At 45.0% G+C, this 15,516-nt stretch overlaps 1 protein-coding gene across 6 annotated transcripts in view; it reads right to left on the reverse strand.

The window, feature by feature from the left end:
* Window positions 1-12,945, reverse strand: part of ADGRF5 (adhesion G protein-coupled receptor F5) — a 112,791-nt gene extending 99,846 nt beyond the window's left edge. For 3 of the 6 annotated variants that reach the window (XM_086372019.1, XM_086372025.1, XM_086372023.1), the window contains exon 1: window positions 12,436-12,945. The gene's annotated coding sequence lies outside the window, so the exon portion shown is untranslated. The remainder of the gene's footprint in view (window positions 1-12,435) is intronic. The other 3 variants (XM_086372011.1, XM_086372016.1, XM_086372009.1) reach the window with 1 other exon arrangement.
* Window positions 12,946-15,516: the final 2,571 nt, after the last annotated feature.

The following is a 15,516-nucleotide window of genomic DNA, read 5'->3' on the forward strand; positions in this document are numbered from 1 at the left end:
CTTGTTTGTCTACTGCTATGTCCGGGCACATAACACACTGTAGTCTGGTGCTCAATTCCTGTTTGTTAATAATGGCTCCCCAGGTTGCACATTATTAGAATTACTATAAAATGTTGAGAACATGGGCTGTGGCACCTGACAACCTTGGTTTATGTCCTTGTTCTATCACTTACTGGCTAAGTAAATTTGGACAAATTACTTAATCTCTTTTCCTCAGTGATTGGTGTTGATGAAAATTTTGTTATTTTTTTACTGAAATATAGTTGATTTATAACTTTATGTTAATTTCTGTTGTATAGCAAAGTGATTCAGTTATACATATATTTACATATATACATATACATTCTTTTTTAAAATATGCTTTTCCATTATAGTTTATCATAGGATATTGAATATAGTCTTCTGTGCTATGCAGAGGGAGCTTGTTTATTTGTTGTTATTTTTAATTGCTCTCTCTTGCTGAGAATCCACTCTGTCACAGGGTCTGTGCTGAGTGCCTTTAAAAAAAACTGTGTGCATGATGTTTAATTTTCACAATAAGCTAGGAGCTGGTTAGCTATTCCCGCTCGAGAAAGGGAAGCTTGGAAAGGTTAATCAACTTGCCAAGTCTCATTTAAAAATGACATAGATTGGTGATCAAAGAAACTGAAGAGTCTGGGGTAGATCCAAATCCTAAACCCAGCTCTTGCTTTTATAATATATCGTGCTGAGACAAGCTGCCAAGACACAAACACACAAATTGTTAAAAATGACGGTGTGAAGGATGCTACAAAACGGTACAGGATTCTCTTCCACACCTGGAGCCCACGAAAGGGCTACAAATTCAGTAGGAAGGATATCGCATCAAAGATGAGCCCAGATGGCGAAATCACTAAGCTCCCCAGTGGGGCGCACAGAAGGTAGGGGTGCCCAGTGGACCGTGCATGCGTATGTGCTCTCAGACGCATCTGACTCTTTCCGGCCCCGTGGACTGTAGCCCGCCAGGCTTCTCTGTCCGTGGGATTCTCCAGGCAAGAATACTAGAGCGGGTTGCCATGCCCTCCTCCAGGGGATCTTCCTGACCCAAGGATGGAACCAGCATCTCTTGCATCTCCTGAATTGGCAGGCAGATGCTTTACCACTGCACCACCTGCCCAGTGTAGACACTTTTCTAAACACAGGTTGCCAGGTGTTTCCTATATATTGTTATTGATGCATAATAAAATGTCCATCAGACTTCAGAGAAACCATCTAAAGTGCTGGTTAAAAAAATGTGGATTCCCCAGCTCAGCTCTCCTTCCTGCTTCCTGCCCCACATTCCTCCTTGATTTCATAGATCTAGGTAGAGCCTGGCAATCTGCATATTGACCAGTGCTCCAGCCATCTCTCAACCATACTAGGACAAACCATGCTACCTGTGGCTCATATTTTACATGCCATTTCCTGCTCTTTTGTACTAATATTTTACATGCATTATTACAAAAACCTAATGTAGAGATTTAAAGGAATGGCATTTTTCAACATAAATAGTTCCTATGTTTTCTCTTCATAGCCCCAGGGAGGAGGTAGAATACTGTCACCACCCAGAGTTGGGTGAGCCTCTGGCCCCACCTTCTGAGACCCACCCCTGTCGTTTGAGCTCCTGGGAGACAGGACCTTGAGTGGATTTGGTACTGACTCAGTGATAAGGCTGATTCTCCTGGGCTGCCCCTGGTTCTCCTTCAAACAATTCAGCAAATCCATCTCCGTGGCTTCAAAAGACCTGCAGGTGCAGCTGGGGAAATTTTACGTAATGCCAGCTGCATAGTGAAGTGGCAAAACCTTGGCAAAATATTAGCCCTGTTCCACCATGGCAACCCCACTTCAGGTGCACGAAAATTCAGCGTCATTCATGACACATTCAGACATTCTCCCTGAGGGAAAATTTAATTCGACATGAAATCCAAGTTGTCATTCCTTTCTGCTTTTAAACAGAGACTGAACACTCAAATAGGAAGTGCTCAGGACTCTAACTTCCATCTTGAAGAAAAGTGAAATATTGTTAGCAGTGTAAATGTGAGTTAACTTTAAAAAGTATATTCAGATATAATTTTTGCATTTTAAAAATTTAAATATATATCTAAATAAAAATTTACTAATATCATTTATCCCCAAACAGTAAAGCCATTTATTGTTTACTGTTATTTAAGCTTAGGGACAAGTTCACTAAAGTGTCTGTTAAATGACACTTTGACATTCTCAACTCTTTATAATTTAGTGAAAAACCCCATGTGCCAGGAGCTGTGCTGGGGGTGAGGAATACAAAGATGAATGAGGAAGCATCTCTATGTTTTAGGAAATAAGTGTATGGGAACAATTACTGAGAATACAAATATGAAAGGCACTATAAGGAAGGGTTGCGAGGATGCCTGGAAGACAAGTCAGCTCATGGATGGAGAGACATGTAAAAAGGAAGTAATCTGGTGGCATTTCAGACAGACTTTGGATAATCAATGGGGGCTTTCCAGGTGGCGCTAGTGGTACAGAATCTGCCTTCTAAGGCAGGAAACACAAGACACGCAGGTCTGATTCCTGGGTCGGGAAGACCACCTGGAGTAGGAAATGGGAACCCACTCCAGTATTCTTGCCTAGAGAATTCCACGGACTGAGAAGCCTGGTGGGCTACAGTCCATGGGGTCACAAAGTTTAGTCGAACGTGACTGAGTGCCTGAGCACTTGGATGATCAATAGTTTACTTAACAGAGAAGGGAGAAAAGAGAACTCTGGACAGAGAGGTGAATTTCAGCAGGGAGGTGATGGAGATGGAGAAGGGAAGGTGGTCCAGATCGTGGCCATTGGGAAGTGGCAGGAACAGTAGGTGAAAGGAACCTGCAAAGAAAACCGAGTAGTTAGAAAGCTAGGAGGCTCTGGAACCCCAGAAGGCAGGAGGAGAGCACAGATGGTGGTAGTCCACAAGGGCACATGCTGTAGACAAGGAAGCGAGGTGGGCTTGGGGTCATGGAGGTCACAGAGAGTCTTGGAAGTCAGGGAGATGAGGAGACAGAACAGAGTCATTTGCTGGGTGAGTAGTTACTTATGACACAGGACGTGAACATCAACAATTCTTTCTTGCATTTCACGGTGAGGAGGAAAGGAAGATGAAGAGTAGCTGTGTGGTCAGTAAAGGTTCTGCCACCAGATGGTCCTACGCAGGTTTAAATGACAGTGGGAAGAGCCAATCAGAGGAGAGTGTAGTGAGGTTAGGGTTGAGTGTGTGTGTGTTCTCAGTCGTGTCCGACTCTTTGTGACCCCATGGACTATAGCTCACCAGGCTCCTCTGTCCATGGGGTTCTTCATGCAAGAGTACTAGAGTGGGTTGCCATTTCCTTCTCCAGGGGATCTTCCCAATTCAGGGATCAAACCCTTATCTCCTGTGTTCCGTGCCTTGGCAGGCAGGTTCTTTACCACTGTGCCATCTGAGAAGCCTATTGGGAAATGAGATGGGATTAAAGCCGAGCTCTGGATGCAGCAAAGGCCTGTCTCTTCTTTGGAGGCAGGAAAAGAATGAGAAGAGATGGGTGTGGAAGAAGAAACTTCTGTGGAGCTGGGGTCGAGAGGCAATTTCCTCTGAGATGGCAGAGCTGTCTCTTGAGAGTGAATTGTGTGTCCCCCTGTGTGTGTGTGTGTGTGTGTGTGTGTGTGTGTATGTGTGTCTGTATGCGTGTACTTGGCTGTGTTGGTGCTTGGAGAGCTGAGGACACTACAGTCATGAGAAAAATGTGTCTGGGTATCATAATAGCATCTCTGGCTGCACAAGGGCTCAGGTTCCTCTTCTGATCTTCCTGGACTTGGATCACACTGTTCCCTGACTGCCTTGTACTCTCACTACAAAGCATGAGTGTATGTGTCGGCATACAGGTATAAATACATCAGATGGGCTTGAACTTTCTCACAGGCAGAACTTCTGCTTTCCCTTGGTCCCTAGTGGAGTTCAGGCAGGTGGCCTATGCTCCATAAAGAACTTGGTTCATGACAGATCTTTCCACTCATTTTACCGACTCCAAAGTGGAATAACAACTATCATCCTAGGAAGGGCCTGCTCTGGGAACAGGGAATGGGGACAGGGAACTAAAATTGGGTGAGCATTTTTACTATGAAAATATGTTTTGGTAAATAAAGTAGAAATTTTGTCTGGTCTGAACAATGACTGGGTGTATGTAGTAATACTGAAAGAGAACTTTAAAAAAGAAGCAAGCTTTATTATGGGTGGAGGGGGGAGGTTGGGGGAAGAGGTAATTAGGGAGTTTGGGATGGACAGTACACAGTGCTATATTTAAAATGGATAACCAACAAGGACCTAGTGTACAGCATAGGGAACTCTCCTCAGTGTTATGCGGCAGCCTGAATGGGAGGGGAGAATAGATATATGTATATGATGGGAGAACAGATATATGTATATGATGGCTGAGTCCCTTTGCTGTCCACCTGAAACTAACACAACACTGTTGATCGGCTATACTCCAATATAAAAGAAAAAGTTTAAAAAAAATAAGTTTTATGCTGTATTATCTATCTCCTCTCCACTAACACACACACATATATATACACATACATATGCATACACACATACACACACATATACAAACACACACACATATATACAAACATATACACGTATATACACACATGTACATATACACGTACATACACATATACACATACACACATATATACAAACATATACACACATATATACACACAAATACATATACATATATACACACATATACACACACACATATACAAGCCTGTCTGCATATGCACCTGTGGGTGTCCCCACACAACCCAAGTCTGCAATCTTTCTGCTTCTTCAAAGGCTGATAGATGGATTTGTCTGTGATGGGGCAGGCGGACAGAAGAAAGGGTTAAGTAAGGCTCTCGAGAATGCTTCCACTTGTCCTTTGAGGAGTAACAAAGAGAGGAAGCACAGCCTTGGTGGAAGGAAATTCCCAGGCCCTACTTCGGACATTCGCGACCTGCCCTGTGAACCCCTGAGGAGTGCCTGATAATAAACACTTGCAAACAAAACAATCCATAAAGGTGTTTTTACTAACACTTGCACATTTTTCACCAAAGGACTAGAACACCTTTTCCTGCATCTGTGGGCCCAGCAGCAGCCGGCCATCCACCTGCTGACAAAGCCCAACCATCTCATCCAGGCTCAGGGCTGGCGTTTCTCTGTGCAGGTCCCCTGGGGTGTCTGATCATGCCGGACCCCATCCTCACAGGCGGCTGCTGGGGTGCAGACAGTCGACCCCACAGGGCAGGTATGGACCCCTGCTTGCAGATCTGAGACCCACTCTTCCTCTTCCCTGGTAATCCCTGACACAGCCCTGAGCTTGGCAGCCTTGACCTTCCCCAGGGTGGGCAGAGATTGACAAAGGCCTGAAAACTCTCCTAGCATAGTGTGTTCATTTAGTAACAAATGAGGACTCTTCCTCTGCAAGGGCAAAAAGCCAAACCAAAACAAAAGCAAAAAACGCAAACCCTCCAAACAACAAAAACCCCTGGAGACTTGATGGCAAATATTCTTACAAAAGGGCTATCCAGGTGGCACAGTGGTAAAGAATCTGCTTGCCAGTGCGGGAGACGTGTATTCCATCCCTGGGTAGGGAAGACCCCCTGGAGGAGGAAATGGGAACCCGCCTGGAGAATTCCATGCACAGAGGAGCCTGGTGGGCTACAGTCCACGGGGTGGCAAAAGAGTTGGACATGACTTAGCAACTGAACACAACAAATTGTATGTCACTTTAGAGAGAGGAAAGACTTTCTACCGACTAACCCAGCACTAACCGACATTCTTACAATAGTTTCTTAGAGCCGGCTTAAAGCATATTAGGGCCAAAATACAAAATTTTAAGTGGAAGTCTAGTTTGGGTCAGTGTATTTGTAATACTGCATGTTATTTCTCCTCAAACTAATAGGATGTGAGGTTTGTTGCATCCATTTCGCAGATAAATCAAGAACCAGAAACTAGGATAATATGAAAGATCTAGGTGGGTCAGGTGTCAGATTCCTTTTCGTGTGTGTGTGTGTGTGTGTGTGTGTGTGTGTGTGTTGGGGCTGTGTGTATAGGCGTCTATGCTTTAAAAAACAAACAAACAAACAAACAAAATATATATATAATATGCTTTAAAACCACTTTGTTAATTGTAATCTAACCCAGAGTTAGCCCCATTTCTGGGCTAGACCAGAGTCCACTTCACAACAAGGGTGAGGATTGAGGAGATCCACAGCCACAAATAGAAAGCTGAACCTTTGTTCCTGGAACGCCATCAGTGGTCTCTGAGATATTTTTAGATGAAATAATCATACACACCTACTCATTTGAATGTGCCCAGAGCTGCCGGGGTGACCTGCACAGTGACCCCGGCCCTGAGGACCATGTAGACTTAAGGAGTGACAGGTTCCAGATTTCACGGTGGGCGGGGTCACCCGGAGCCCTGCACTCGGGCCCTGCACGGCCCTTTGTAATGTAACAATGCGCGGAAGCGCAGGCTTGTTAAGAGGAAATTCCCAGGGCCTTAGCTTGGACATTAGACAGTTGCTTTGCTATGCTGTGCTGCTGATGTGCATCTAAAAATAAACATGCTGCTCTGCATGGATTGCTCTGATTTTTGTCCTGCATAGTTGATTATATTTCAAAAGGGTTTTTTTTTAATTGTTTTCAAGAAACCTAGGTAAACCTGGAAAATAAAATATACTGTAGTTTTGTTTTGATTTGACAAAACACATCACCCGTTGATGTCCGCTTCTGTAGAAAGAACAACAGTTTCTTTTCCCTGAGATTTCAAAACAAAGACTGCGGAAATGAAAAGCATGCGAAGATGCTGCCCAAGCGACTGCGGAAAGATGTGAGGGATAAAAATGACAAGACCAGAAAGTTCTTCTGAGTCCTGGAAGGATGAAGTATGAGAAAAACATCCTAGGGAGCAGTGGATGCTGAGTACAGGTCCCTCTCTGCCTAAGCTAAATTCTCCTTTTTATAAAAGCCTTCAGGTCCTTAGCTGGCAGAAAGGCTGTTATCATGCGGCTCACTTAGCAGAAAAGGAAAGGTGGGTGGAAAACAATGGTTGGTGAACTTAGAGCAGGCAGCCAGCTACAGCCAGCTCTCCTCTTCCCCGCAAAGGGAAACACTTCACTCACAATCCCTGCAATTTAGAAGATGGCATTACTTTATTTTGCACTTCTTAAAATTAGATTTCCGGCATAGAGAACGGACTTGGGGACCCAGCAGGGGGAAAGAGAGGGTGGGCTGAATTGAGAGAGCAGCAGTGCCGTGTGTAAAATGGATAGCTAGTGGGAAGCTGCTGTGTAGTGCATGGAGCTCAGCAGTGCTCCGTGATGACTTAGAGGGGTGGGAGGGAGGCTCAAACGGGAGGGGATACATTCATATTCATACTTCCAGCGGGTTCACCTTGTTGTATGGCAGAAACCAACCCAGTGTTGTAAAGTAATTATCCTCCAATTAAAAATGAAAAAATTTTTTTAAATTAGATTTCTGGATGACAAAGAATACATAGTCATATTGCTGTGCTTTTGTTTTACAGATAGAGCAGAAATCGAGGACAAAGATTTGAGTCTTGCTATTACTTGCCTGACCCCAGTGCAGTTGAAAATATCCCCAACTGTGGCAATTTTCCATCAAATAGGAACCTGTTTGTAACACAAGGAGTAACCCACAATCTAGTTGAAGAGTAACCCAAGAAGAGCGGTTTGGAGTGAACTTTTCCCATCTCATTGTTCTCGTTTCTTTTTTTCTTTTTCCTGGAAGTCCAACCTTTTGATTGTTGCTGCAAAGACACTATTTAAAAAGCATCACAGATGATGGGTAGGGCTAGCTAGTCAAAAGGCAGCCTCAGGCACTCTGTAGCCTGATAAATTTTTTTTTCGTATACCTTTATTGGTGGCTTGGACTTGAACCCTGACATCACAAGGCTCTTAGTAGATTTGAGCGGGAAAGACCTTGAGGTCATCACCCACACTCCACCCAGTGCAGGCATCCCTTTGGGAACATCCCGGCCATGCTTCCAGGGTCCTGGAATACTGCCCAGAACAGGGTGTTCACCCTGCCACAAGGCAGCTCACCCAGCTTAAACAATTCTGATGGTGGGTAAGTCCTTCTGTACATTGAGCTAAGACTTTTTACCGTATAATTTCCACTCATGTTGACCTCTTTTCCCACACACAACCATCTTTAAATATTTGAAGGCAGCATTCATGGGCTACGGGGCTTCCCTGGTGACTCAGCTGGTAAAGAATCTACCTGCAATGCAGAAGACCTGGGTTCGATCCCTGGGTCAAGATGATCCCTTGGAGGAGGGAACGGCAACCCACTCCAGTGTTCTTGCCTGGAGAATTCCATGGACAGAGGAGTCTGGTGGGCTACAGTCAGTGGGGTCACAAAGAGATGGACACAACTAAGTGGCTAACACTTTAACTTTCGTGGACTACAAGAGTTACTTCTTACTTCAAATATCCCCTGGTTCCTTCAACTATTCTGCACATGACTTTTTTTTTTTTTTTTTTATCATTTTCACCATCTTGGTTAGCTTCCTTTTTTGAGATCTGATGTATTTTTTGAGGCAACATATTCGGTACTTTATAAATAACTAATCTTATTTACAACCTTGCTTGGTAAATATTATCTGAAGTTTCAGAAAGAAATCTAAGACTCGATATATAACCACTTATTAAAGGAAGCGGCAGATGGAGGATTCAGAAGTGGGTCTGCCTCTTTCTAAGCCCACTCTATGCCTTTGATGAAAAAAAAAATTGTTCATCCGGTATAGGCAAGCTTGATCTCAGACACATCCCGAGACCCACGACAGACCCACAACAGACCCATGACAGACCCACGACACCTCACACGGGTGAACCTCTTTTTTCTGTTGCTACAAGGTGTGCTTACTGATAAAAATTAATGCTAACTTGAGAGGCTAGGAAATGACCGGCAGAAAATGCTTTGCCTGCTAGGTGGCAAGGTGGTTGTGCAGGAAATGTTGAGGCAAAGAGATGCTCAAGGAATAGGAATCACGAAGGAACTCAGGATATCTTGAAGGCATTTCATTTGGAAGCTTCACACAATGATGGAGCAGGAAGGGAAGACTCAGACAGGGGAAGGGTGGTCCCTTGCAAAAGCCTAAAGAGTCTGCTGCAGCCTAAGCCTAGTTGTTGTGTCTGGAGAACAAATAGAAAGTATTTGTTTCCTCCCAGCTGTGTATGCACTCCATGCAGGTACAAAGCTTGGGGACAAAGGATACCGTGGCTGGCTCCCAACCTCTGATTCTAAGTGAAATGAACACGAATTAGAAAAAACCCAATGTAATCAGGAAGGGAGTCCTTGCAGCTGTGCCGCACACAGTTGAGGTCCGGGATGTCTTCTTTGTTCTGTGTCTTATAGGTTCCTGGATTCTTTGCGCACTACTTGGTGGAGCTACTTCCTTCCCTTCTGGCTGCTTTCCAAAAGCAGAGATTGCCTGAGGATGACACTGCCTCCCTCCTCAGCTGCCCTACTTCAAACCTGCTCTCCACTCAACAGCGAATGCAAGTGGACTCCTCAAAGCTGCAGGGTGCTGCTCCCTGGAAGCCACTGCCTCATTGTATTCCATGGAAGGTGACAAGGACGATGTAATGGCTAAGCCCGGGGCATATGAAATGACTCCCTTAAGATCTCCTCTTTGCCAGTCTGACCCAGGGAACAACCGAGCACTGCCTTTCAAGTCCTCTGGTGACATAGCAAACCTGAGTACATAGGGTCCCTGGATAGTATCTTCTCTGTTCTCTCATGAAGACAGGGGCTTCTTTTCCTTATCGCTCTCTGTCTTGTTCACCAGTTGAGAAAATCCAGGTCTACAAGATGGATGTGGCCCCACCCAAGTTCACTTGGCAAGGGAGTTGCAGGTATTGGACTAAATCAGATGCTGAAACACAGCCCACCTTTCTTTCTACTAAATCACTCTGCCTTCGAACTCCTGCTGTCTCTACTTGGATGTGCCAGCTTTGGTTAGAGATAAGGCTTTCAGTTTTCCTTCAGGCTTTTTAAGAAGCAGCAGGATCAAGGAGAATAAAAAACCACACCCTCTCTATGGGCAACTGCATGGAGGCAGGACTCACATCTCTGTCTTTGGCCATCATATTCCTTGAGAGTAACACTGGAACTGGTGTGGGAAAGGTGTTCGATACATATTTGCTGAAAAATGAGTGAGTCTCTGTCTCGGAGTGGTGGAGAATGGGGGGCATGGATAGAGAAACACCTCCCGGGAGAAGCTATTCATAGTAAAAAAAAAATATTCAAAAAGGTATGGCACATGGGAGATACTCAAAATATGTGGTGAAGAAAAGAATCCAGCAAATTTCATAAAGGAGAGTGCGGGGAAATGTTATAGAGGTTGGCAATCTCCTTGGAAAACTCCAAACTCAAGATCTCAGTCTGAAGACGCGGGGTTCTTGGGACAATGTATCCATTCATGGGTCCATCCATTCATGAATTCAAAAACACTGAGTACAAGCTATGTACCTGGCATTGGTTCAAGGATTATGCATTCAGAAATCAATGACCAGGAACTCCTCAAGGATGAAAATAAACCTAGCAACCATCATTTAATGTACTAAGGGCTATGGCAGCAGCATTCTGCTAAGTGCTATAAAATTGCAGACTTGAGGCGCACTTAGTGTAAGGTGGACTGGATGAGGCAGGTGGAGAATCACCCTGCAGTAGGCAGTTGGGTGGCAAAGATGAATGAAGTTATTGGGGACAGAGAGAACAGCACACCTGGACACTGGCAGGCAGCAGAGCTCTCATGTATTTGGAAGGTACTGGATACAGCTGGAAAGTCAGGAGTGAGACGTGAGGCTGGCAGGATGATAACGATCAGAGTTTAAGCTGGGGCTTCACAAACTTGAGTGCGTGTGAACTACACAGGGACCTGGTTAAAATGCAGATTCTGTCAATCCGGGAAGGGATGGAAAACTAGCATCTCTAACAAGCTGCCCCTGCAGCTTGTCCTGAGGCAGCCAGTCCCTGGACAACCTTACAGGAAGCAAAGCTATAAGCAGTGGAGTGCAATGGAAGTATTTCACTGAAAAGTGACATTATCATAATTGCATTTTCCCAAGAACCCTATAGCAGAGTATGGAGAACAGAATGGAGGGAGACTGTGGCTGCGGTGAAATACAGAAGTGGCAAGAAATTTTCAGCATCTGAAAGAAATAAAGTTCAGGGAAGAAAAGAGCAGTAAAGGAAAGAACTGTCAACATTCAAATAAACAGGTGTTGACTGATATTTTATGGACTTACTATAAAATATTTCTCCTAGAGAAAGAGTTGCTTATGAGGACAAAAATGAAACAATAAAAACATAAGAGGCAAAAAAAAAAAAAATCATAGAAACGTGCTGTGTGTAGTGTTATTTGAATAAACCTTGACCAACTGCCCCCCACCCACTGACCCCCGCTTTGGGTCTCAGTAGACACATCATCTCAAGCCCCAGTAAGGACTGAAAAAGCAACCAGCTAAAGGGAGCAAGGCTTCCCAGGTGGCTCAATGGTAAAGAATCTGCCTGCCAATGCAGGAGACAAGAGTTCAATCCCTGGGTCAGGAAGATCCTCTAGAGAGGGAAATGGCAACCCACTCCAGTATTCTTTCCTGGGAAATCCCATGGACACAGGAGCCCGGCAGGCTACTGTCCATGGGGTGGCAAAGAGTTGGACACAACTTAGTGACTAAACAACAAGGGAAGCAGAATCCTGTAGACGATAATCACAAGAGAGCAAATAAAATTAGCTTTCTCAGCCATCACTTGAGAGGCACTTGCATCTAGCTTCAGGAAGCTTCAGGAAGAACAATTGATTTCCAGCAAGTTCTGGAAAATAACACGGCACTCCACCAGATCCTGAACACAGTGCTTATTCATTTCGTATAACTCAACAGCACCCCAAATTAGAAACACCTATTTATATTTGTGTAAGAAAATCCACTTAGGACATCTTTAACTGAAAGGAAAAAAACTCAGAAAGGACTAAAAAAAAAAAAAAAAAAAGAAAGAAAGAAAGAAAAATCTAAGGAGGGGCTTATATTGCTGAAAAGGAAAGGCAGGTGGTAAACTTTTTTACTTTATACTAAAGCCTCCAAATGCAACTTTTCATGAGATTTCCCTCCAAAGGGAAGAAGACTCAACTTCGTGTTCTAGGTACTCTGCTGGTCAGCATTCTTTATCCAAAGATGCACAAATTCAAAATCCCCAAAGGTCTTCTCCCCTCTCACTCTTTTCCTTCCACATTCCTATAAATAAATAAGCCTCAACCAGATACACAGGTTGAAAACACACAGCCTACAAGAAAAGCCATGTGGACACGCAATTCAGAACAACCTGGTTCACAGTCAACAAGACAAAAGAAAATCCTTACAGGAACCCACCTTTCTCTTCTGTGCTTTGCAGGCTTCTGAAATTTAATCCTGTATTGGAAAGCCCCCAGAGAACCACTTTGGGAAGGTGGAACTGAAGTGCCTCCAGTTCAATATCAGCCGTGGGAGGGTGGGGTTTTCCCAAGACCAGACTCCAGCTCCTCGGAGTCACAGGGACCTCAGGGAGCAGAGGTGAACTGCCATCTAGTCTCTGCTGCAGGAAGAAGCCGACGGACTCAGTGTGGCTGGAGGTGGGGGCGGAGGCTGGGGGGAGGGAAGTTATACAGGAGCCTGTGTTAAATCTCTTCACGATTTCCTGAATTAGGTGCTGGTTGCTTCTCTCCAGGCTCCCTAGAGGAAATAAGACATTGAAACATGTCCTTTGGCCACTGGCAAGAAGAGAATAAACATGCTAAGAATCGTGGAAATGAGAATTTGCAGAACTGGTGGGCCAGCTAGCTTAACCTTGCACCAAGTGCTTTCTTCCTGAAGTTTCTCCAAGTGTTTAACTCTGCAAAAGTCAAGAACGTCCTCATCCTCTTGTAGGGAGCTGAAGAATTTTCTGGCCACACTCCAGATGCCGTGACGTGGAGCCATTGGTCAGAGGCAGGCGGAAACAGGCCTGGGAAGGGTTGGCTTGCCAGTGAGGGACAGACCCCCTTAGCTCTGACCCTGGAAACCCTGATGACAGTCTGTGTCTAATTCTGGAACACTTCCTCAAACTCTCTGGCCATGTTCCCCTAGGGTTTAAAGAATTCTCTGAGGGCTAATATCTACAGATTGCTAGCAACAGGACTCCTCTCTACATAGCTGGTGGGGTTCAGTGCAAAATGAAAATGTGAGGCCACTCCTTCAAAAATTAAGGATTTTGAAATGGAAAAACTTCCCTGGTGGTTTAGTGGTTAAAACTCTGCTTTCACTGCAGGGGGTACGGGTTCAATCTGGTTGGAGAACTAAGATGTTATGTGGCAGGTCCAAAATAATAAAAAATCAAGGGGAAAAAAAGAATTTTGAGAAGGTAACAGCAGAACTTTAAACCAAGTGCGAGACCCTTCTGAGGACGGGAGTCATTTGTGGCTTGAGTAGGTAGTATCTCCACGAAGCCCATCGACCTTAGAGTCACCAATCACAAGCTCGTTTGCTTGAAACACACTAAGGCCAACCAAACTGAAACACTGGACTTGAGAGCAGAGAAAGGTTTTATTGTAGGGCCGTGCAAGGAGAACAAGGGGCGTACACCCCGCCAAATCCCACATTCCCCAAAGGGTTTCAGCAAAGCATTTCTAAAGGCCAGATGAGGAGTGAGGTTGAAGGATGTGTGATGACTGGAGAATAGTTCTCTGATTGGCTGGTGATGAGGTAACAGGACAGGGTCACAGGGGTTAACATTATCCTTAGGAGCCGGAAGGTCCCAGGGCTAGTGCTCATGATCAACATGTAGTTCATTTCCTCTATTTGGTGGTGGTTTTTAACATCTGAAAAACTCAGGAAATGTGCATGAAATACAATTATCTGGGCACTGTAGAGAGGAACTAAAGCAGAGGATGTAGGGGAGGGGTTCTCCTTGGAAAGATCCCATAATGTCCAGCTGGAAGGTTGGAACCATGGGCATGTTGGGTCTAATAAGCTCTGTCATCAAAAGGCTGGACTCTGCCTATTTCATTCTGAGGAATGACAGCCAGACTTTGAAGGGCAGGGCACTCAGAAGCTGGTGCAAAGCGGCAGAGGCTGGGTTGCAGGTGTGAGCAGGCACAGACCACAAACACATCCCTGAGTTAAAATCCCACCAGTGGTTTCCTGGTGTTCTTTGGTCCACCACCTTGCCTTCATCCATTCTCTTCCCTGAAGTCAGTGCGTGCATGTTAAGTCACTTCAGGGGAAGCCCTCCCGAAGTCAGAGCAACCTCTCAATTGCTGTCTTCGTGAAACAATCTGAAGCTTAAAATCTTTCAGCAGCCTAAGGAGAAAGGTCAAATGCTTGAACAGGGCTCACAATGCCATCAGGACCAGCACTGGCTGTCCTCTCCCACTTGACCTTGGAGCCCCAAATCCTCTTCTCTCTCCTCACACCCTTCTCCTTCCCTCTCTCTCCACCCCTCTCCTCTCCTAGAAATCTCCTTATGAAGGATGCCCTCTACCCACCCCTACACCTTCAAATCTCAAATCCTCTAGAAAGTCCTTTTCAGATTGCTGGGCCCCTTTGGTGTTTGTCCTTAGGTGACCATGCTCCTCTCTCTCCGAAGAGAGCTTAAGGCACTGAAGGTCTGTCACTTGTGCCATCTCCCGCTTGTAATCTTGATAAAATCATGAACGTGTCTGTTTCAGCATCTACCCTAGGCCTAGGACCCGGAAAGGCATGATTTGTGTAAGATGAGATTTAGCAGGAGGAGCATTATTCATTACAAATCTCCACTTTTTGAAAAGGGGAAAACATATGACTCAGAGGAAAACATAAGATCGTTGTTATGGTTTTACTGTTTAAATTCGGGCAAACAGAGTAGAGTGGTTTCACGGGCACTATGGCAGGGCTGTTGCTGAACAGTTACTGAAATGCCACAGTTTGCCATGGGCTGTCCATCCCCGTTCACACAGGGACTGTGTTAGGAGTAGGAAATGATCCCTATTCAGAAAATGAAGCTTTGGACATGCCAAGAGGAGAGAGGACTGAAGTTAGTAAGAAAGGGTGAAGGAAAATGGGAAGAGGTTGGAGGTGAGAAGGCGTGAGGTGATGCCAAATGGGAGAGAGGAAAGGAAAGAGGGAAGAAGCAGGAGGATGGTGGAAGGAAGGGAGGGAAGAAAGGTAAAGATGGAGGGGCAGGAAGAAACAGGAGAGTCCAATGAAGGCTGCAAAACAATGGGGATGGAGGAATGGGGGACGGGGGTGGGGGAGGGGTGACTATCCAGGTTGTCGTCTCCTCTAGAAGTATCTAGAACTCCTTGTTTCCTGCATGACTCCCCAGTGCCTTTCCTGTGCTCACAAATAAGTCAAACCCATGTTTTCTAAAACCCAAAGGGCAGAAGAGAGTCCGGAATGTGCCACTGAGTAGCTGTTAGGACACAGAAATTAGCTTCTGTTTTTGGCTTGGGTCTGGGA

This window comes from Bos grunniens, chromosome 23 (assembly GCF_055505025.1).
Source record: "Bos grunniens cultivar Pamir isolate PY7600 chromosome 23, Bosgru_T2T1.0, whole genome shotgun sequence".
Taxonomy (NCBI): domain Eukaryota; kingdom Metazoa; phylum Chordata; class Mammalia; order Artiodactyla; family Bovidae; genus Bos; species Bos grunniens.